General features: G+C 50.6%; 2 protein-coding genes and 1 long non-coding RNA gene across 4 annotated transcripts in view; 1 reads left to right on the top strand and 2 right to left on the bottom strand.

The window, feature by feature from the left end:
- Window positions 1-22334, bottom strand: part of LOC140904638 (uncharacterized) — an 819798-nt gene that overhangs the window by 380588 nt on the left and 416876 nt on the right.
- Window positions 1-22334, bottom strand: part of LOC144929355 (C-type lectin domain family 2 member D2-like) — a 287754-nt gene that overhangs the window by 15427 nt on the left and 249993 nt on the right. The window lies entirely within an intron of this gene.
- On the top strand, window positions 10330-11947 carry LOC144929472 (uncharacterized). Of its 2 annotated transcripts, none has more exons than XR_013634700.1 (3): window positions 10330-10447; window positions 10592-11256; window positions 11851-11947. It is a non-coding gene; the product is annotated as an uncharacterized LOC144929472 (long non-coding RNA). The 2 variants fall into 2 exon arrangements; XR_013634699.1 differs by having other exon boundaries at window positions 11794-11865.

Here is a 22334-nt window from a genome sequence, read left to right as displayed (position 1 = left end):
TGCCGGGGCTGTGGGTTAGGAGGGTTCTTCATGGGGAGGCAGAGTCAGAGCAGAACTGAGCTAGGCTTGAGTCAAGTTCTTCTTGTCCTGGTTCAGTGTTGTCCCTGGGCCTTTAAGGGGACCATGCTCCAGCCCCTGCTTGGCATCCCAAAGCAGCTGCAGGCTCCCTTGGCAGCAGAGCAAATGAAGGGTCGATCTCAAGCTCCTCTCCCCCAGCCTCTCCTGCAGAAGGGCTAAGGGGAAGGAGCCCTCTGGCCCAGGGCGGACAGGGAGCTGAGAGGAAAATGCTGATGGAGTCCCCTCTGCTCTCCCTTCCATTAGATCTCAGCCGAGTTCCCTCGGATGGGTCACCATGTGGCCCAGCTGGCTCTATTTGTCAGCGATCCAGACAAGGACATCAGCCGGCAGGCCAGGGAGGGGACTTACCGGCTCTACCAACTGCTGCTCCAACAGAGGGGTAAGGAACCCAGCTGGGACACGGAACCAAATAGGGGACTGAGAGTGACCATATGTTGATAATGGGACCCTAGACCATTTCTCTCAGACTGACCCCAGCCGGAGGACAAGTCTCTCTCTGCCTCTGTTCTTCTCCATTCCACTGTGCAGCCACCAATGGGATTGGAAGGACACAGAAACTGCAACCAGAATGAGGAGAAAAGTCGCTCTCTCTCTCTCTCTCTTCCAGGTCTGACCATACATGACGCGGAAGATCTCTGGTGCTATGACTGGCACCAGGACAGAAGGCTCTTAGGCTACAAGAATACAGCCAGAGTGGGGGAGGTAAGGGCACTGTGCCAGAGCATGACACAGCTCAGGGAGTGTAGCTGGCTGGGTTCCCTGCAGTGGAGGCCTCCTGAAGACAGGAAAAGAGCCCGCTCCTTATTTCCAGCTCAGAGTTCCTCATCCAGCAACCAGTGGGACACGCTGGTGCGAAAGGTCCCACACTGGGACTGGGCCAGGAGTCTCCTTGTTCTTGTCAGGCTGCAGGTTGGATTCCCCTTGAAGAAACCAAGGAGCTGCAGAGGCCATACCCAGCGAGGAGAGAAATCACTAAGCTGCAGGGAAGAGACCTTTGGTCTGTCAGCTCCAACCCCCTCCTCCCCTCAACAACACACGCACACTTCTCTAGCCGCTGAGGTGCAGGAGATCTCTCTGCTGGAAGCAAGACAGAGTCCCCTGTCGTCTCTGTGCCCTGCACAGCAGAGTGGGCCTGCTCACACACATTAGAGATCCATTTCCAGCCCATCCTGGCCCCTGCCATAAATTGCCTTCCCGAAAGAGCCACTGGAGGCTTTGGTCCCTCAGCAACTGCCACCTCTTAATAAAGGGGCTTCCGTGAGCCCTGGGACCCTGAAAGCCTCCTGGGGAATGAACTGCCTTGGCCACAGCAGCTCTCTTCCCCGCCCTTTGGGGCATGAGACGCCATTGTACCGCCAGGACTTGGAGGCTGGCTCTGGGCAATCTACTCAAGCCTCATGTCCTCTTGGTTTTAGGTCTTTGAAAAATTCTTCTCCGTCGGGCAGAGAAGATCCTTCGTACAGACAGCATTGCTGGCCATCCACGACCCCCTGCTGCGTGTCAGCCAGGCTGAGCTGGTGCTGGTCTACTCCCTCCTGGGGGAAGCCCAGCAACTGATGGGGGACACGGTAAGCAGCTGCAATCGACTCAGAAGCTTGGGGTGGGACCCAGGGCCTCATTCCCATCCTCTCGCCATTTGCTGGCCTGGTAGCAAGGAGCCCAGTGGGGACTTCTGGCCTTCATGGACTTCTGTTCTTAGGATGTGGTTGTCATAAATATAAAGGGAAGGGTAAACCCCTTTGAAATCCCTCCTGGCCAGGGGAAAGCTCCTCTCACCTGTAAAGGGTTAAGAAGCTAAAGGTAACCTCGCTGGCACCTGACCAAAATGACCAATGAGGAGACAAGATACTTTCAAAAGCTGGGAGGAGGGAGAGAAACAAAGGGTTTGTGTGTCTGTCTGTAGTCGTCTTGGCCGGGGACAGAACAGGAATGGAGTCTTAGAACTTTTAGTAAGTAATCTAGCTAGGTATGTGTTAGATTATGATTTCTTTAAATGGCTGAGAAAAGAATTGTGCTGAATAGAATAACTATTTCTGTCTGTGTATCTTTTTTGTAACTTAAGGTTTTGCCTAGAGGGGTTCTCTATGTTTTTGAATCTAATTACCCTGTAAGATATATACCATCCTGATTTTACAGGGGGGATTTCTTTATTTCTATTTACTTCTATTTTTTATTAAAAGTCTTCTTGTAAAACACTGAATGCTTTTTCATTGTTCTCAGATCCAAGGGTTTGGGTTTGTGGTCACCTATGCAAATTGGTGAGGCTTTTTATCCAACATTTCCCAGGAAAGGGGGGGTGCAAGTGTTGGGAGGATTGTTCATTGTTCTTAAGATCCAAGGGTCTGGGTCTGTAGTCACCTAGGCAAATTGGTGAGGCTTTTTACCAAACCTTGTCCAGGAAGTGGGGTGCAAGGTTTTGGGAAGTATTTTGGGGGGAAGGACGCGTCCAAACAGCTCTTCCCCAGTAACCAGTATTAGTTTGGTGGTGGTAGCGGCCTGTCCAAGGGGTAATATTTTGTACCTTGGGGAAGTTTTGACCTAAGCTGGTAAAGATAAGCTTAGGAGGTTTTTCATGCAGGTCCCCACATCTGTACCCTAGAGTTCAGAGTGGGGGAGGAACCTTGACATGGTGGCACAGTGGTGGGATTAACCTGAAATCATTTTGAGATCCAGTTGAGATTTTTTGAACTAGAAATACAGATTTTAAAAAGGAATTTTTAGGAAGTCCAGAAGGCAGCTTTGAAACTGAAAGCAGCTTGGTTTCTCTCTGCTTTGTGGCCAAGCAGAGACAAAAGGGGATTATCTTGTGAATTGCAGATTTTCTTTGCCTGGAGGCAGGGTACTTAACTCCTGCAGGGAAATTCACAGTCTTCCAACCCAGAGGTTTTTTTTTTTTTTCTCTTTTCTTCCTAAAAGTAAATAGGGGGTGTGTGCTCTACCCATTTGCCTGGAGACAAAAGTGGCAGGGTTTTTTTTTAGGATTTTGATTTTTTTTTTTTTTTTGTTTTACAAGGAGCACAGGTTTGAAAAGAAATTTTTTTCTTCTTTGGGCTGGGTAAGCAGGTTTCCAAGTAGTTGGAGGTTTTTTGCTTTAATTTGGGCCCAGAGCAGAGACAAGGGAATTGTCTTTTTCTGTAGGCTGACAATCACTATCAGAGAATAGGTATTCTATTCCAGCACAGCAAAATTTTACAGCCAAGTTTTGTTTGTTTATTTCTAAACCTCGGGTGTAAAGTTAGTTAAAAACAGAGAGGTTAGAATGGCCAAATCCTCAGCTCGACTACAGCTGGAATTAGCCAAATTTCAGGCTGAGGAAAAACAAAGGGAACATGAAAGACAGATAGAACTCATGCAGCTGAAGAAGGAACAAGAAAGGGAGGCAGAACAACACCAAGAGGCTGCCCACAAGAGGGAAATGGAGGCAAGGAAGCATGTGGAGGAGGAGAGGGAAAAAGAGAGGAAGCATGTGGAGGAGGAGAAGGAAAAAGAGAGGAAGCATGTGGAGGAGATGGAGAGGATAAAGGCCCAGCAGAATATACCAACAAACCCTAGCAATCCTTCTCCAGGTACCACTTCCCATCCCAGAAAGTTCCCCACCTACAAGGCAGGTGATGATACTGAGGCCTTCTTAGAAAACTTCGAAAGGGCCTGCCTTGGGTACAACATCTCTACTGACCAATACATGGTAGAGCTGAGGCCGCAGCTCAGTGGACCCTTAGCTGAGGTGGCAGCTGAAATGCCTAAAGAACACATGAACAAGTATGAACTGTTTAAATCCAAGGCGAGAGTCAGAATGGGGATAACACCCGAGCAGTCTCGTCGGAGGTTCAGAGCCCTAAGGTGGAAACCAGACATGTCATTTACCCGACATGCCTACCACATTGTAAAACATTGGGATGCCTGGATATCAGGAGCAAGTGTTGAATCTCCAGTAAATTTGCCCTTCCTAATGCAAATGGAACAATTCTTAGAGGGTGTTCCTGAGGAAATAGAAAGATACATCCTAGATGGGAAACCCAAAACTGTAATTGAGGCAGGAGAGATTGGAGCCAGATGGGTGGAGGTGGCAGAGAAGAAGAAAACTGGTCGCAGTTGGAGCGGAGACCAGAAGGGACCACCCCAGACCACACCCTATTACCGGGGGCCGCCCAAAGCCCCACCTACCTCCCAAAGAACCCTCCAGACCCCTTATCGTCCCACCACCCCGTTCTCCAGCAACCCTCCTCGCCCCAGTGACCCGTCAGCTGGACGATGTTTTAAGTGTAACGAGCTGGGGCATGTAAAGGCCAACTGCCCCAAGAACCCCAACAGATTACAGTTCATTGCACCGGAATCACACCAGAGGTCCACAGGCCCAGATACCTCCCAGATACCCTTGGAGCGGAGGGAAACTGTGAGTGTGGGTGGGAAGAAGGTCACCGCGTGGAGGGACACCGGAGCACAAGTGTCAGCTATCCATGCTTCCTTAGTGGACCCCAATTTAATCAACCCAGAGATCCAAGTGACGATTCAACCCTTCAAGTCCAACTCTTTCAATTTGCCTACAGCCAAGTTGCCTGTCCAGTACAAGGGCTGGTCAGGAATGTGGACTTTTGCAGTCTATGATGATTATCCCATCCCCATGCTGTTGGGGGAAGACTTGGCCAATCATGTGAAGCAGGCCAAGAGGGTGGGAATGGTCACCCGCAACCAGGCTAAACAAGCCGTGAGGCCTAGCTCTGTTCCGGAAACTTCTATCAGGACCCAGTCAGAGGTGATGGACCTGGACCCCAGGCCAATGTCTGCAACAGCAGTAGTGGATCCAGTCCCAGAGACCCAGACGGAACCAGTCCCAGAACCGGAACCAGCCGAACAACCAACACCAGACCCCGTGTCAGCACTGAATCCAGTACTTGCAACCTCAACACCAGAGGGCCCCACCGAACCTGAACTGGCAGCAGCCGATAACCCTACACAAGAGGCTCAGCCGGAGCCTGAATCCCAACATAGTACACCAGCGGAGAGCGGTTCACAGTCAACAGAAACAGCTCCATCCCCTATATCGCTTCCAGAGGGACCAAGCCTAGGTCCACAATCCCATGAGGAACTGATGTCTCCAGCATCAAGGGAACAGTTCCAGACCGAACAAGAAGCAGATGAAAGCCTCCAGAGAGCTTGGACGGCGGCACGGAGCAACCCACCGCCTCTCAGCTCTTCTAATCGATCCAGGTTTGTTGTAGAAAGAGGACTTTTATACAAGGAAACTCTTTCTGGGGGACACCAGGAAGACTGGCATCCTCAGAGACAGTTGGTAGTTCCAACTAAATACCGGGCCAAGCTCTTGAGCTTAGCCCATGATCACCCTAGTGGCCATGCTGGGGTGAACAGGACCAAAGACCGTTTGGGGGGGTCATTCCACTGGGAGGGAATGGGCAAGGATGTTTCTACCTATGTCCAGTCTTGTGAGGTGTGCCAAAGAGTGGGAAAACCCCAAGACCAGGTCAAAGCTCCTCTCCAGCCACTCCCCATCATTAAAGTTCCATTTCAGCGAGTAGCTGTGGATATTCTGGGTCCTTTTCCGAAAAAGACACCCAGAGGAAAGCAGTACATACTGACTTTCATGGATTTTGCCACCCGATGGCCGGAAGCAGTAGCTCTAAGCAACACCAGGGCTAAAAGTGTGTGCCAGGCACTAGCAGACATTTTTGCCAGGGTAGGTTGGCCCTCCGACATCCTCACAGATGCAGGGACTAGTTTCCTGGCAGGAACTATGAAAAACCTTTGGGAAGCTCATGGGGTAAATCACTTGGTTGCCACTCCTTACCATCATCAAACAAATGGCATGGTGGAGAAGTTTAATGGAACTTTGGGGGCCATGATACGTAAATTCGTAAATGAGCACTCCAATGATTGGGACCTAGTATTGCAGCAGTTGCTCTTTGCCTACAGAGCTGTACCACATCCCAGTTTAGGGTTTTCCCCATTTGAACTTGTATATGGCCGTGAGGTTAAGGGGCCATTGCAGTTGGTGAAGCAGCAATGGGAGGGATTTACACCTTCTCCAGGAACTAACATTCTGGACTTTGTAACCAACCTACAAAACACCCTCCGAACCTCTTTAGCCCTTGCTAGAGAAAACTTACAGGATGCTCAAAAAGAGCAAAAAGCCTGGTATGATAAACATGCCAGAGAGCGTTCCTTCAAAGTAGGAGACCAGGTCATGGTCTTAAAGGCACTCCAGGCCCATAAAATGGAAGCATCATGGGAAGGGCCATTCACGGTCCAGGAGCGCCTGGGAGCTGTTAATTATCTCATAGCATTCCCCACCTCCAACCGAAAGCCTAAGGTGTACCATATTAATTCTCTAAAGCCCTTTTATTCCAGAGAATTAAAGGTTTGTCAGTTTACAGCCCAGGGAGGAGACGACGCTGAGTGGCCTGAAGGTGTTTACTACGAAGGGAAATGTGCTGGTGGTGTGGAAGAGGTGAACCTCTCCATGACCCTTGGGCGTATGCAGCGACAGCAGATCCAGGAGCTGTGCACTAGCTACGCGCCAACGTTCTCAGCCACCCCAGGACTGACTGAACGGGCATACCACTCCATTGACACAGGTAATGCTCACCCAATTAGGGTCCAACCTTACCGGGTGTCTCCTCAAGCTAAAACTGCTATAGAACGGGAGATCCAGGATATGTTACAGATGGGTGTAATCCGCCCCTCTGAAAGTGCATGGGCATCTCCAGTGGTTCTAGTTCCCAAACCAGATGGGGAAATACGTTTTTGCGTGGACTACCGTAAGCTAAATGCTGTAACTCGCCCAGACAACTATCCCATGCCACGCACAGATGAACTATTAGAGAAACTGGGAAGGGCCCAGTTCATCTCTACCTTGGACTTAACCAAGGGGTACTGGCAGGTACCGCTAGATGAATCTGCCAAGGAAAGGTCAGCCTTCATCACACATCTCGGGCTGTATGAATTTAATGTACTCCCTTTCGGGCTGCGAAATGCACCCGCCACTTTCCAAAGACTTGTAGATGGTCTCCTAGCGGGATTAGGAGAATATGCAGTCGCCTACCTTGACGATGTGGCCATATTTTCGGATTCCTGGGCAGACCACCTGGAACATCTACAAAAAGTCCTTGAGCGCATAAGGGAGGCAGGACTAACTGTTAAGGCTAAGAAGTGTCAAATAGGCCTAAACAGAGTGACTTACCTTGGACACCAGGTGGGTCAAGGAACTATCAGCCCCCTACAGGCCAAAGTGGATGCTATCCAAAAGTGGCCTGTCCCAAAGTCAAAGAAACAGGTTCAATCCTTCTTAGGCTTGGCCGGTTATTACAGACGATTTGTACCGCACTACAGCCAAATCGCTGCCCCACTGACAGACCTAACCAAAAAGAAACAGCCAAATGCTGTTCAGTGGACCGGAAAGTGTCAGAAGGCCTTTAACAAGCTTAAAGCGACACTCATGTCTGACCCTGTACTAAGGGCCCCAGACTTTGACAAACCGTTCCTAGTAACCACAGATGCATCCGAGCGTGGTGTGGGAGCAGTTTTAATGCAGAAAGGACCTGATCAAGAATTCCACCCTGTAGTGTTTCTCAGCAAAAAACTGTCTGAGAGGGAAAGCAACTGGTCAGTCACTGAAAAAGAATGTTATGCCATTGTCTACGCTCTGGAAAAGCTACGCCCATATGTTTGGGGACGGCGTTTCCACCTGCAAACCGACCATGCTGCACTAAAGTGGCTTCACACCGTCAAAGAAACTAACAGAAAACTTCTTCGGTGGAGTTTAGCTCTCCAAGATTTTGATTTCGACATCCAACACATCTCAGGAGCTTCTAACAAAGTGGCTGATGCACTCTCCCGTGAAAGTTTCCCAGAATCAACTGGTTAAAATCGTCCTTGAGATGTGGAAAATATTGTTAGTCTTTATGTACTTGGTAGTATATTTAGAGATGCATGTGTCTTATTAACTCTGTTTTCCTAGAGCTCCAGGAAGAAATCCCAGCCAGTGTTTCACCCTAGCTGAGATTTGGGGGGCGTGTCATAAATATAAAGGGAAGGGTAAACCCCTTTGAAATCCCTCCTGGCCAGGGGAAAGCTCCTCTCACCTGTAAAGGGTTAAGAAGCTAAAGGTAACCTCGCTGGCACCTGACCAAAATGACCAATGAGGAGACAAGATACTTTCAAAAGCTGGGAGGAGGGAGAGAAACAAAGGGTTTGTGTGTCTGTCTGTAGTCGTCTTGGCCCGGGACAGAACAGGAATGGAGTCTTAGAACTTTTAGTAAGTAATCTAGCTAGGTATGTGTTAGATTATGATTTCTTTAAATGGCTGAGAAAAGAATTGTGCTGAATAGAATAACTATTTCTGTCTGTGTATCTTTTTTGTAACTTAAGGTTTTGCCTAGAGGGGTTCTCTATGTTTTTGAATCTAATTACCCTGTAAGATATATACCATCCTGATTTTACAGGGGGGATTTCTTTATTTCTATTTACTTCTATTTTTTATTAAAAGTCTTCTTGTAAAACACTGAATGCTTTTTCATTGTTCTCAGATCCAAGGGTTTGGGTTTGTGGTCACCTATGCAAATTGGTGAGGCTTTTTATCCAACATTTCCCAGGAAAGGGGGGGTGCAAGTGTTGGGAGGATTGTTCATTGTTCTTAAGATCCAAGGGTCTGGGTCTGTAGTCACCTAGGCAAATTGGTGAGGCTTTTTACCAAACCTTGTCCAGGAAGTGGGGTGCAAGGTTTTGGGAAGTATTTTGGGGGGAAGGACGCGTCCAAACAGCTCTTCCCCAGTAACCAGTATTAGTTTGGTGGTGGTAGCGGCCTGTCCAAGGGGTAATATTTTGTACCTTGGGGAAGTTTTGACCTAAGCTGGTAAAGATAAGCTTAGGAGGTTTTTCATGCAGGTCCCCACATCTGTACCCTAGAGTTCAGAGTGGGGGAGGAACATTGACAGGTGCTCTGCTATCACTCCTGGGAAGGACAGGAGAGTCCCCTAAGTGCCCTCTGGGAACCTTTCCTGCCCCACAGAGCTGCACCCATTTCCCCATGGCCTAGTGTCCATGTCACCCCAGCCACCATCGAGAGTTGCTCCCATCCCTGGCAGCCTGGGAGGCCAAGGACTGACTGGTGATGGTGACTGACTGAGGCACATGGGCGTGGAAAGCTGGTCTTGCTGCTGGTAGGGCTGGACCCGCTCTCGAGAGATTGGGAGGATTCAGTCGTCAGGGGCTGCTGACCTGCTCCATTCACCAGGGCTGCCATCCTGTGGTTTCAGGTTTTGTCACTGGGGTGTCTTGGGGAAAGGTCTCAAGCTCTCTCCATTCCACTTCACTGCTGCCAGAATCCCTCCCGCCCCCCGCCACCCTTCTAGAGCCTCCTCCCTGCCCTACCTGGGTGGGGATGGAGGTAGGGGTGGAAGAGAGGGTTCTCCGAACTTGAGCGGTGTCCCCAGGTGGGTTGGAGGTGGAACAGCTGTCAGGGCACTGATGGGGAAGTGGCAGGAGCTCACCCTACAAGGAGGGGGGTTGGCACTGAAGGTCACTAGAGAGGACAGCAAGCCTCCATCCTGGGGGTCAGGAGGGTGAATCTACCACTCAGACATGAGCAGCTGCTGGGTGGAAATGATGGTGCTGGTTCCAGGTGCCCTTAATCCTCCCTGATTCCTGGGGAGTGTCTCAGTCTCTGACATGTTCTCGTTCCCCTGCAGCATGAGGATGTCACAGCCAAGGTCATGGGCCAGCTTCACATGATTCGGCACTTGCACCAGATGCCCGAGGCGCTGCAAGGGCTGTGGCTCATCTGATGCTCTTCAAGGTTCCCCTCCCTGTTCAGCAAGTCCCGCTCCCTGCTGCAGGTACTGCTGTGTCTCACTATAAATGGGGGACTAGTGGAAGCAGAAATGGAGGCCCCTGGCACTCACAGGAACTCTCTCCCCTCTCTGTGGAGCTGTGTCCTTCCCACGGCCCCCCAGATACCTTCATCTGGGGCAGGAGCTCTTTCCCTCACACCCATATCCCTCCCCTCTTTCCTTGATCTCACCCCCATCCCATTTCCCGTGCTCCCAGGCAGAGATCTTCCTGCCCCATATGGCGCAGAAGGACCTTTGCGTCAGGGCTACAGACTGTCTGCCCAACTGAAGCTCAGGAACCTCCACCTTTGAGGAGGTGAGGATGGGACAGAGGCTCCGGGCTAGCTTCATCTCCTGCCCTTTATTCTTCCTTTGGCCCTTCTCTGGGCTCTCAGAGTCTGACATGAAGAGGAGCCTCCTCCCCCCGTGTCTTCTAGGTCCTGGGGTGTGTGACAGCCTCCCAGATGGGTGCAAGCAGTAGTAGTTCTCAAAGAGGCCTAGAGGGAAGAGCCCACTCCCTCTTGGAGGTAAGAGCCATTGACTTCTTTGGGAAAAATGGGTTTCTTGGGGGAGAAATGGGATCCCTGCTGCATAGCCTGGGTGGGAGCTTCCCCCATCCCTGGGACAGAGACATCTTCATCAATGTGCCACCCTTGTTTTTTTCCAAGCAGGAGGCTCCCCAGAGAACTCCTCCTCAAACCTGTTCTCCTGGGAGCGTTTCTGGGAGGAGGCTCCCGTCCCTCAGTCTCCAACTCCATCATGCAGTCTCTTTCACCTAACATCTCCGCTCTCCAGCTCCACTTGCCGCAGCAGGACAAACGGACCTTCAGCTCGTAAGGAACAGACTCTGACCTCCTTCTGATCAGCAATGGGGTTTCCCCATCCCCTCAGCAAACCTGTCATCCGGGCTGGACCAGATTTGAAGGAGGAGGGTATCTAACAGTGTGGCTTGGCCTATAGCTGCCTAGCCTGGGGCTAGGCCAAATTGATGACCAAGTGAGCCCCACCTGAGAGGAAACAAGGGAAAACAGCAGCAAAAGTCCAGAAGCAGAGCAAGCTGTTCAGGAGATGGCCTTGGGCCAAACCCTGGAGTCCAGGGTAGGACTGGCTTCTCTCACTGTCCCTAAGGAAGGGGACATAGAAGACCATAGAAACCCAAGAAGGGCAGGCCGAACCGAAATCAGGCTGAGGAAGAACTCCCCACGAGGGTGGAAGGCCTTGTTTCTGTTCAAGACATTTTGGGACTTTGTTTGCAAAGAGCACGACCCAGGAAGGAGTGGAGTAAAGGACAGTCACCTGGTTGGAGGGCTGAGTTCCCAGCCAACAAACTGCAAGAGTGAGTATCAGCGGGGTTGCTAGCCCAGCGAGAAAGCAATGACACAAGGCCTGGCCAGCATCTAGCAGTGAGTGAACTCTGGTACACACCCAAAGTGGCCGTGTCTAGAGCCCTGGGTAGGCTCTTCTGTGGGAATTTCCCATGGGTCAGTGGGGCCGGAATCTCTCCTGCTCCTTTGGTTTCTTTGGGCTTCCCACAAGATGTCTGGTGAACTGCCCTTGGACTCTGGGCCCAGCACTGCTCAGAAATTATTCGCTACCTTCAGAGAGACAGGGCACAGCTCAGCCTGTTGGGTAGGCTGGAGAATCACACTTCACTCGAACACACAACACTGAGGTGGTTTGGGAAGTATAGTAACAAAGAAGAGATTTAAGTGATACTAAGCAAGAGAAAGAGACAAATTTCAAAGAGAGAAACAAAACACAACACACTTTGTAGTGACTAAAACTGAATCTTAACAAGTCACAATCTTTGCCTTAGCAGTTTCCAGACTAACATATCAGCTTTCCTAACAGACCTTCTTTGATGTCCCTGTAGGGTAGAAAACTTCTCTGTCGAATCCGCTGATTTGATTGCTTCATCTTCTGGTTTCAGACCCTCTGTTATCCTTCTGGGGTGCCTGGACCCTGATTGTAACATCTCTCTGGCCCAGCCTCTTAAAAAGATGTGTGCTGCAGCCAGCCCAGCGCAGGGAGCAGTGGGGACAGATGATCTCCTCCTGTCAGACCAAGCAACAGGGGTCCTATTGAGGCTTAGATGGAAGATCCCAGGCATCTTCTGGAGGTAAGAACCGTCCACTCTTTTGGGCACTTGGGGCTGTTGCAACAAAGAGGGGGCTCCTCTTCCATAGCCTATTTGTCCTCATGACTGTGTTTTTTTCTTCTCAGAGGATGCGCCCGGGACCCTGGAGACTGTTTCGTGCAGGAGGTTTGAGCGGGGAGAGATCACTCACTGTCCTGACCCATGGGTCATTAACCCGGGTCTGCAGGGTTCCTGGGAGCAGCCACCCTCCAGCACGCCACCTGGAAGCCTACGAAAAACTGCTTACCTAGGACTGACGAAGTCCAGACCCAGTTTGAGGCTCCTATTGGCAGAGTCCCAGAGCAGCTAATCGGCCCTCGGGACCTCCTTAAACCAGCAGCAGGAACAAGAAGCTGTCTGAACAGCCGAGCTCCTCCCCGGCTCTGGACCGTGTGTTGGCTGTTCCTGCTCCCACTCCCCAGGCTTGATTTCCTGGCATCTGGACTCAGGGTGACTCACCTGACTTGAGGTTCTGAACACAATTTGTTCTTTTGCTTCTGCTGTTCCAGTGTCCTGACCCAGCTGACTCTCGACTCCTTACTTGTGAGTGTGGACTCTGCCTCTGACCACTAGGTCTGGCTGCCCATGACCCGGCCATGACAATGACTTTTCTACAATTCCTCCAATGCCCTTTTCTGCTCTCCAGCTCTGCTCTCCCAGCAAGACACACCGATGCCTTGGCTCCCAGAGTCCTGCTTACCTGCTAGTCAAGGGCTAATGTGGAGTGTTTGTCTTGCCCCCTCCCCCACCACAGCTGCTTGTCCTCGGGGACTCTCCCTAGTGCAGAGGAGAATCCGTCCTGGCAGCAATTCAGGAAGTCACAGAGGGATGGTCTGCTCAGCTCTCTCTGCAATGCCACTGCCCGAGACCATTACGAGTGGGTGCCCAGTGACTGTGCCGGCAGCTCCTTGAGAGACTCCTGGGGGCAGGGTAGTCGTGTTTCACGATGACCGCGGGAAGCCATGCGAAGAGTGCGGCATTGAGGAGACTCTCCTGCTGTCCTAAAGGGTTTCTGTTCTCCTGCACGGTCAGACCATGGGGCCAGGTTGCAGAATGGGGAAGAGGTGTTTGGTGACGAGTCCAAGGATTCACCATACAGGTGGCAGCAGCTGCAGATCCTGAAGTCCCTGTGGTCGGGTTACCATGCGTCCGGAGTTTCCCGGACATGTCCGGCTTTTTGTGTTTTAAATTGCCCTCAGGGAGGAATTGGTAAAACTCTCCAAAGGGCCGGGATTTCCCTCCCAATGCAGCACTCTGGGGGCGGAGGGGGAGCTGCGCGCTCTGTGGGGGAGCACGGCACTGTCTCTGGCTCCGCACCCCAGACACACTGCTCTGAGCAGAGAGCCGGGGGTCTGTCAGGGGGTGGGGGTGCGGATAGGGGGCAGGGCAGTCAGGGGACAGGTAGGGGCTGGAGTTCTAGGGGGGCAGTTAGGGTGGAGGGGTCTAAGGAGGGGGCAGTTGGAGACAGGGAGAAGGAAGACTTAAATAGAGGGCAGGGTCCTGGGAGGAGGTGATCAGGGGACAAGAAGCAGGGGGGGTTGGATGGGATGGCGGTTGTGTGGGGGGCAGTCAGGGGGCAGGAAGTGGGAGGGAGTAGATAGGTGGCAGGGCTACCACTCCTCCCCCGCCCTCGGAGTGTCCTCTTTTTTGAAAGTTCAAATATGGTATCCCTACCCTATGGGCCCAGCCTCCACTCCTGAGAGTTCAGGCGAACCTCCCCCTGTTCTCAGGGAGTCTTTGGCTTTGGCGGCTGGGCCTGCCTGCCGAGACAGAGGACTCAGTGTTTCCATTAGGCTGCTCAGTTGCCAATGCAGCCACCCAAAGACGTGAAGAATGGAAGCGAAAGAGCAAAGCTGGACCCTCCGCTGATCTCCTGCAATCAAGTGAGCCCAGCCTGGGAGAGACGAGAGAAAGCTTCAAGGTGGCTGCATGGAGCCAGGGGAGGAGAAATAAATAGTTCATGATGAATCCTACGGGCTTTGTCTTGTGTGGTGAAGGGTTTAAAATGGGTCTAGTTACTATCACATTCAACTTTACAATCGCTGTGTCTGATTGAAGGGCAGGTCTAGAAAGTTCAGAGGTCGCTCGAGGAGCTTCAAGTCTCAGATTCTGTCCCTATTGCCTGCTTTGACCAGCTGATCTCAACCCAACACCGCCCTCAGGTGGTCGCAGTGGTGAGCTTTTCCCGCTTTTTCTGGATTCACCGCCGGCATGGGGACAGGATACATGTGGCCAAGGAAATGGAGAGGCATGGGGGTCACTTGCAGAGGCATGCAGAGAACTTGCAGAGTTGCCTGTTCATGCAGTTCCTATGGGGGAAGCACGGTAGGGTACCGTGCACTCCGGGGCACCATTTCCAATTTTGGTGGTGGCGGGGAGGATAATTTCACCATGATTCCAGGGGCTACTTAGGCACCTGAAAACTCTAGTGTTTTGACAGATAACTTAGCAATGAGCTGACAGGAACACTTGCCAGACTGCTTTCTGGGGAAGACAGCTAGAAGAATGGATCCAGGGAATGGTTCTGTAGCTCTGAGCTGTTTGGACACTTTCAGGGAACATTCCCGATGCAAGACAGAGATCCCCAAAGTTATCCTGGGTAACCCTGAGAGACTTATAGACAACGAGCAGATCCCACATCTCTGCTGTCACTTTGCACGGACAAACTCGGACTGTCCGAACCTGTTCATGTATTTTACCTGCTTTAACCTCTCAAGAACTTTCACATATAAAAGGAAGAAAATTAAATAAATGACATAGGTACACCGATATAGGGCCGTAGTGTAAAGCCGATCTCAGAGTTGTCCCATTGAAATGGAATTATTCACAGCAGTAATTAAAGTTAAACGTGCACGTAAGTGTTTCCAGGCCCAAGATTAAGGCCACGGCTTATGAGAGGTGCAGATGCAAGAAGAGAAGAGCTGTGCAAAAACTGAAATGCCACTTGGAACCTGGCCCAAACAATGCATCATGAAAAATAAACTCATCTTGTTATACAGTAACAGAGCTGGTTCAAAAGGGTTTTACACTGACAATGCAACCTTTGAACTAAAAATGCCACTTTGGATTACATTGATCATTTGAAAAAAGTTACCTCTTTAAAAAAAACATTTTGGATTTCTCTGCCCACTTGAGAGAGAACATGGAGTTTTTCCCACCAAAAGAAACAAAAATTTGATCATTAAAAACATTTCCAAATAAGTTGGAAGAATATGGGGGGGGGGAGTGGTTTCTTCAATTTTCATGACCCTCTCCACCCACCCTATTTTTGACCAGTTCTAATTGTGAATAAATGTCTGTCTGTACATGAATGATAAATATGTCTGCTACTGAAACATTTACAAACAATGGCTCTCATCAGGAGCACTGAGGTCACATTTACGCAGAGAAACACCCAGGCCTGCAGGGTTCACATTCTCCAAGACATAAACCGCCCCAAGACGGGAATGTCACACACAACACAGCTCGACTGGCCCGTGTTGGTAAGGTGCATGTTTTGCTGTTGCTGGCAAATTGTGCTTTTCTGAGGGTGGGGAGGAGTTATATTTGAAAGGAGTTCTTCATCCTCTCCCACTCTCATCCAGGGGTGCCAGAACAGGGGAGACCAGGGCCCACCACTTTTTACTGGCCATAAGTGTGAGTGACTGGATGATGGGGGAGAGAAGGGAGTGGTGAGGGCAGTGTTTTGGGGGCAAGGGGCGGCATGAAGTGGGAGCTCAGGGAGAAAGGCGGTGGGAGGGGGGGGCCTCAGGGAAAAGGGCAGTTTGAGGGGGCAGGACCTCGAGGAGAAGGGGTGGCACAGGGGGTGGGCCACAGTTTTTGTGCCAGCAGCCCCCCCACTTTTAGGAAGCTTTTGCCCATCCTGCCCTCATCCCAAATTAATTTGTTGCAGTAAGAAAACTTTGAGCAACAAGGGGACTTAGAGACCCACAATATAACCACCAAAATCCTCACCCGCCCCTCGAGCTGGGCAAACAGAATTTTTTGGTCACTGGCAATTCCAAAAAAGAGATGGAAAAAAACCAGTTGCTGGTTGAACAAAACGAACATTTTTCCAAATTTTTGATGAACCAAAAAGCTTTAAAAAAAAAAAAGACCCAGGAACATTTCAAGGGTTATAACTTTTTGAATTTTTAAAATAAAAGTGAAGGACATTTTTAAATAAAAAATAGTTTCAAACTGAAAAATCAAAATGGTTTGTTTGGAAAGTGTCTAAATGAAATGCTTCGACTTTTTAAGAACTGGGGGGAGGGTCTGGACGTGAACAATTCAGTAGACTGACTCCCCCCACCACAGCTGCTTGTCCTCGGGGACTCTCCCTAGCGCAGAGGAGAATCCGTCCTGGCAGCAATTCAGGAAGTCACAGAGGGATGGTCTTCTCAGCTCTCTCTGCAATGCCTCTGCCCGAGACCATTACGAGTGGGTGCCCAGTGACTGTGCCGGCAGCTCCTTGAGAGACTCCTGGGGGCAGGGTAGTCGTGTTTCACGATGACCGCGGGAAGCCATGCGAAGAGTGCGGCATTGAGGAGACTCTCCTGCTGTCCTAAAGGGTTTCTGTTCTCCTGCACGGTCAGACCATGGGGCCAGGTTGCAGAATGGGGAAGAGCTGTTTGGTGACGAGTCCAAGGATTCACCATACAGGTGGCAGCAGCTGCAGATCCTGAAGTCCCTGTGGTCGGGTTACCATGCGTCCGGAGTTTCCCAGACATGTCCGGCTTTTGGGGTTTTAAATTGCCCTCAGGGAGGAATTGGTAAAACTCTCCAAAGGGCCGGGATTTCCCTCCCAATGCAGCACTCTGGGGGCGGAGGGGGAGCTGCGCGCTCTGTGGGGGAGCACGGCACTGTGTCTGGCTCCACACCCCAGACACACTACTCTGAGCAGCAGGGTACGGGGGCCGGGGGGGCTGGAGAAGGGGCATGGGGTCCCAAGGGACAGTCAGGAGACAGGGAGCAGGAGGGGTTGGATGGATGAGGGGTTCTGGGGGGAGCCTGTCAGGGGGTGGGCATATGAAAAGGGTGTCGGGGGAGTCAAAGACAAGGAACGGGAGGGGTTGGATGGGGCAGAGGTTCGGGGGGGAGTCAGGGTCAGGGAGCAGGGGGGATTAGAAGGGTTGGGGGTTCTGCGGGGGCAGTCAGGGGACAGGGAGTGGTTGGATGGGTGTGGGAGAGCCGGGGGTCTGTCAGGGGGTGGGGGTGCGGATCGGGGGCAGGGCAGACAGGGGAAAGGTAGGGGCTGGAGTTCTAGGGGGGCAGTTAGGGTGGAGGGGTCTAAGGAGGGGGCAGTTGGAGACAGGGAGTAGGAAGGCTTAGATAGAGGGCAGGGTCCTGGGAGGGGGCGATCAGGGGACAAGGAGCAGGGGGGTTGGATGGGTTGGCGGTTGTGTGGGGGGCAGTCAGGGGGCAGGAAGTGGGAGGGAGTAGATAGGTGGCAGGGCTACCATTCTCCCCCCCCCCCCCCCCCCTCGGAGTGTCCTCTTTTTTGAAAGTTCAAATATGGTATCCCTACCCTATGGGCCCAGCCTCCACTCCTGAGAGTTCAGGCGAACCTCCCCCTGTTCTCAGGGAGGCTTTGGCTTTGGCGGCTGGGCCTGCCTGCCGAGACAGAGGACTCAGTGTTTCCATTAGGCTGCTCAGTTGCCAATGCAGCCACCCAAAGACGTGAAGAATGGAAGCGAAAGAGCAAAGCTGGACCCTCCGCTGATCTCCTGCAATCAAGTGAGCCCAGCCTGGGAGAGACGAGAGAAAGCTTCAAGGTGGCTGGTGGCTGCATGGAGCCAGGGGAGGAGAAATAAATAGTTCATGATGAATCCTACGGGCTTTGTCTTGTGTGGTGAAGGGTTTAAAATGGGTCTAGTTACTATCACATTCAACTTTACAATCGCTGTGTCTGATTGAAGGGCAGGTCTAGAAAGTTCAGAGGTCGCTCGAGGAGCTTCAAGTCTCAGTTTCTGTCCCTATTGCCTGCTTTGACCAGCTGATCTCAACCCAACACCGCCCTCAGGTGGTCGCAGTGGTGAGCTTTTCCCTCTTTTTCTGGATTCACCGCCGGCATGGGGACAGGATACATGTGGCCAAGGAAATGGAGAGGCATGGGGGCCACTTGCAGAGGCATGCAGAGAACTTGCAGAGTTGCCTGTTCATGCAGTTCCTATGGGGGAAGCACGGTAGGGTACCGTGCACTCCGGGGCACCATTTCCAATTTTGGTGGTGGCGGGGAGGATAATTTCACCATGATTCCAGGGGCTACTTAGGCACCTGAAAACTCTAGTGTTTTGACAGATAACTTAGCAATGAGCTGACAGGAACAATTGCCAGACTGCTTTCTGGGGAAGACAGAAGAATGGATCCAGGGAATGGTTCTGTAGCTCTGAGCTGTTTGGACACTTTCAGGGAACATTCCCGATGCAAGACAGAGATCCCCAAAGTTATCCTGGGTAACCCTGAGAGACTTATGGAAAACTAGCAGATCCCACATCTCTGCTGTCACTTTGCACGGACAAACTCGGACTGTCCGAACCTGTTCATGTATTTTACCTGCTTTAACCTCTCAAGAACTTTCACATATAAAAGAAAGAAAATTAAATAAATGACATAGGTACACCGATATAGGGCCGTAGTGTAAAGCCGATCTCAGAGTTGTCCCATTGAAATGGAATTATTCACAGCAGTAATTAAAGTTAAACATGCACATAAGTGTTTCCAGGCCCAAGATTAAGGCCACAGCTTATGAGAGGTGCAGATGCAAGAAGAGAAGAGCTGTGCAAAAACTGAAATGCCACTTGGAACCTGGCCCAAACAATGCATCATGAAAAATAAACTCATCTTGTTATACAGTAACAGAGCTGGTTCAAAAGGGTTTTACACTGACAATGCAACCTTTGAACTAAAAATGCCACTTTGGATTACATTGATCATTTGAAAAAAGTTACCTCTTTAAAAAAAACATTTTGGATTTCTCTGCCCACTTGAGAGAGAACATGGAGTTTTTCCCACCAAAACGAAACAAAAATTTGATCATTAAAAACATTTCCAAATAAGTTTGGAAGAATATGGGGGGGGAGTGGTTTCTTCTTCAATTTTCATGACCCTCTCCACCCTCCCTATTTTTGACCAGTTCTAATTGTGAATAAATGTCTGTCTGTACATGCATGATAAATATGTCTGCTACTGAAACATTTACAAACAATGGCTCTCATCAGGAGCACTGAGGTCACATTACACAGAGAAACACCCAGGCCTGCAGGGTTCACATTCTCCAGGACATAAACCGCCCCAAGACGGGAATGTCACACACAACACAGCTCGACTGGCCCGTGTTGGTTAGGTGCATGTTTTGCTGTTGCTGGCAAATTGTGCTTTTCTGAGGGTGGGGGGGAGTTATATTTGAAAGGAGTTCTTCATCCTCTCCCACTCTCATCCAGGGGTGCCAGAACAGGGGAGACCAGGGCCTACCACTTTTTACTGGCCATAAGTGTGAGCGACTGGATGATGGGGGAGAGAAGGGAGTGGGGAGGGCAGTGTTTTGGGGGCAAGGGGCGGCATGAAGTGGGAGCTCAGGGAGAAAGGCGGTGTGAGGGAGGGCCTCAAGGAAAAGGGCAGTTTGAGGGGGCAGGACCTCGAGGAGAAAGGGTGGCACAGGGGGTGGGCCACAGTTTTTGTGCCAGCAGCCCCCCACCACCACTTTTAGGAAGCTTTTGCCCATCCTGCCCTCATCCCAAATTAATTTGTTGCAGTAAGAAAACTTTGAGCAACAAGGGGACTTAGAGACCCACCATATAACCGCCAAAATCCTCACCCGCCCCTCGAGCTGGGCAACAGAATTTTTTGGTCACTGGCAATTCCAAAAAAGAGATGGAAAAAAAACGGTTTCAGGTTGAACAAAACTAACATTTTTCCAAATTTTTGATGAACCAAAAAGCTTTAAAAAAAAGAAAAAGACCCAGGAACATTTCAAGGGTTATAACTTTTTGAATTTTTAAAATAAAAGTGAAGGACATTTTTAAATAAAAAATAGTTTCAAACTGAAAAATCAAAATGGTTTGTTTGGAAAGTGTCTAAATGAAATGCTTCGACTTTTTAAGAACTAGGGGGAGGATCTGGACGTGAACAATTCAGCAGACTGGATACGAAATCGCAAACAGGTCTCCTTCCCCATTCTCCAGGGCTGGGTCTCGATTCCTGTTTCTGGTTCCCTGGGCCTGGTCCCCGTCCCTGTCACACACTGCGGGGAGCTCAGATTCCTGGGAATCCTGCGGACTTCCAGGCTACTGGGAGGGATGAGTCAGCAGCTTCCTGAGGACAAGTTGCGAATAGGCAAACACTTTCCCTCTACCTTTCCAAAACCCACATAGGTATAGTGAGACCAGCACCCCCACCACCCCCACCACTCCACGCACCATGAGACGATTCCAGGACGCTGGCTCTGAAACAAAAGAGAGAGAAAGGCCCCATGACTAAGGGACTCCGTTAAATCATCCCACTGCTGCCATGAGGATCCCAGAAGATGAAGACGTTCCTGGGGTACAGTAAGAGCTGAGTTGGGTCGAGTGCACATGGGCAGCACTCAGAGCAGCGGGAATGAGATCTCCAGGCTCATTATCCCCATCGGCCAACCTGACGGAGGGAGAAAGGTGAGCCCGGCAAAGCAGCCCCTGTTCCAGACTCTGGGAACTGGGATTTTTAAGATGCTCCAAGATGGGGTCCCTCAGGTTCTTAAGGTTAGAGGGGACGGTTAGGATCATCTCCTCCAGCGTCTCCTGAAGCATGGGGAAGGGCTAGCCATGGTGGGAAGGGTGGGGTTTGAAGATGTATACAGGAAAATGGGGGCTGGGGTCACTAACACATTGCTGATGGGTGAGGGGCACGATTGGTTTCTTTGCCTTGAGGAGGGGGCTCAGCTTTTAAAAGTTTTGGGAAGAATAATTTAGTCTGAGCCCTGGCATAACCCAGGCCAGAGAACGTCGCCTACTGATTCCTGCACCCAGTCCAGTGATTTATGGCACTGACTTGGCATTGAGAAGGATTTTATCATAGGCTTACATCCAGCTGCAGAAGAGAAAGGGCATTAGAAGCTGAAAGACCCCAGAAGTGGCTCTGGTTTTCTACTCAAAATAACCACTCGGGGCTGATTTTCCCCAGCCCAGCACCTTGCAGTCATGCACCCACCACCTAGTGAATTTGGTGTGCAGGCAGGCTCCCAAATCCAGACAGTGGCACGTCACATCCGCTTTGCCCTGGTGTCAGGGACTGCCCTGAGCGCCCACCCTGCAAACACTTACGCACCTGAGCCCTCCCACTGCGATCCAAGGCTACTCCTACAGATGGAGTTGAACATGTGGTTAAAGTGTTTGCAGAGTTTCCAGAGAGCTGAGGCTCCATGTAAAAGGAACTATACTTCAGTTATTCCAATCTTGGGTTTATGAGATGCTCCTGCCCGCCCCCTCCCTTCACAGCTGAGTCTCCCACCCAGTGGAATTCTCCAAGGAACTTCCCACTCCGAGACCCTACACACTGTGTCCAGCGCTAGCTGTCCCTCTGGCCCAATCCCATGCTTCAGGACATAGTCTGAACGCCACCGAGGTCAGTAATTAATTCCCCACCTGCATTTACAGCATGGTAAAACTAGCCATGTATGTTACAGCGGGTTCTTGCTTTTCCTTGAAGCATCAGATATTGTCCCCTGGGCTGGACCAGACAGGACAGCAGCCTGAAATGCCCTGCGGCATTGACTTGAACTCAGACTGACCCTGTGGAAAACGGGCTCAGCCACCTGGACAATTAGGTAATCTTGGCGAGCTGTGAGATTTCAAACAAGTTGTGTTTGAGTTTGGCTTGGCAATCCTGGGTCAGGGACTGACGTGAGGGGTTGGGAGACAATAAAGGGAAAGGGTCTGAGAAAGGGCGTCCCTTACAATAAATCGTTCAACCAGTCACTGTTGAAGTGAGATGCTTTACAGATGCTCACAGACAGGCTCTCCCACCAGCGAAGAATTTGGACGCTCTGGCTCCCTGCTGGGACCACCTTTGCTATTCACTTGCAAACAGGGTGGATAAAAATCAATGATTTAAAAAAAAAATCAAAAAAATTGGATTTTTTTGATAAAATGGTTTTTGCCCCTCAAAAAGCTATCTAAAGATAGTTTTAATTAAGATACATTCTAGCTCCAAGATCTCTCATCATGGAATAGGGATGATAAATTCTAATTCTATAGTATGAGACAATATATTCATGTAATGTTTAAGAAAAGTTTTGTAAATGAGTTCCAATACTTCATGGA

This window comes from Lepidochelys kempii, chromosome 14, assembly GCF_965140285.1.
Source record: "Lepidochelys kempii isolate rLepKem1 chromosome 14, rLepKem1.hap1, whole genome shotgun sequence".
Lineage (NCBI taxonomy): Eukaryota > Metazoa > Chordata > Testudines > Cheloniidae > Lepidochelys > Lepidochelys kempii.
Note: the sequence above shows the minus strand (reverse complement) of the source record. Positions and strands in the feature narration are given on the sequence as shown.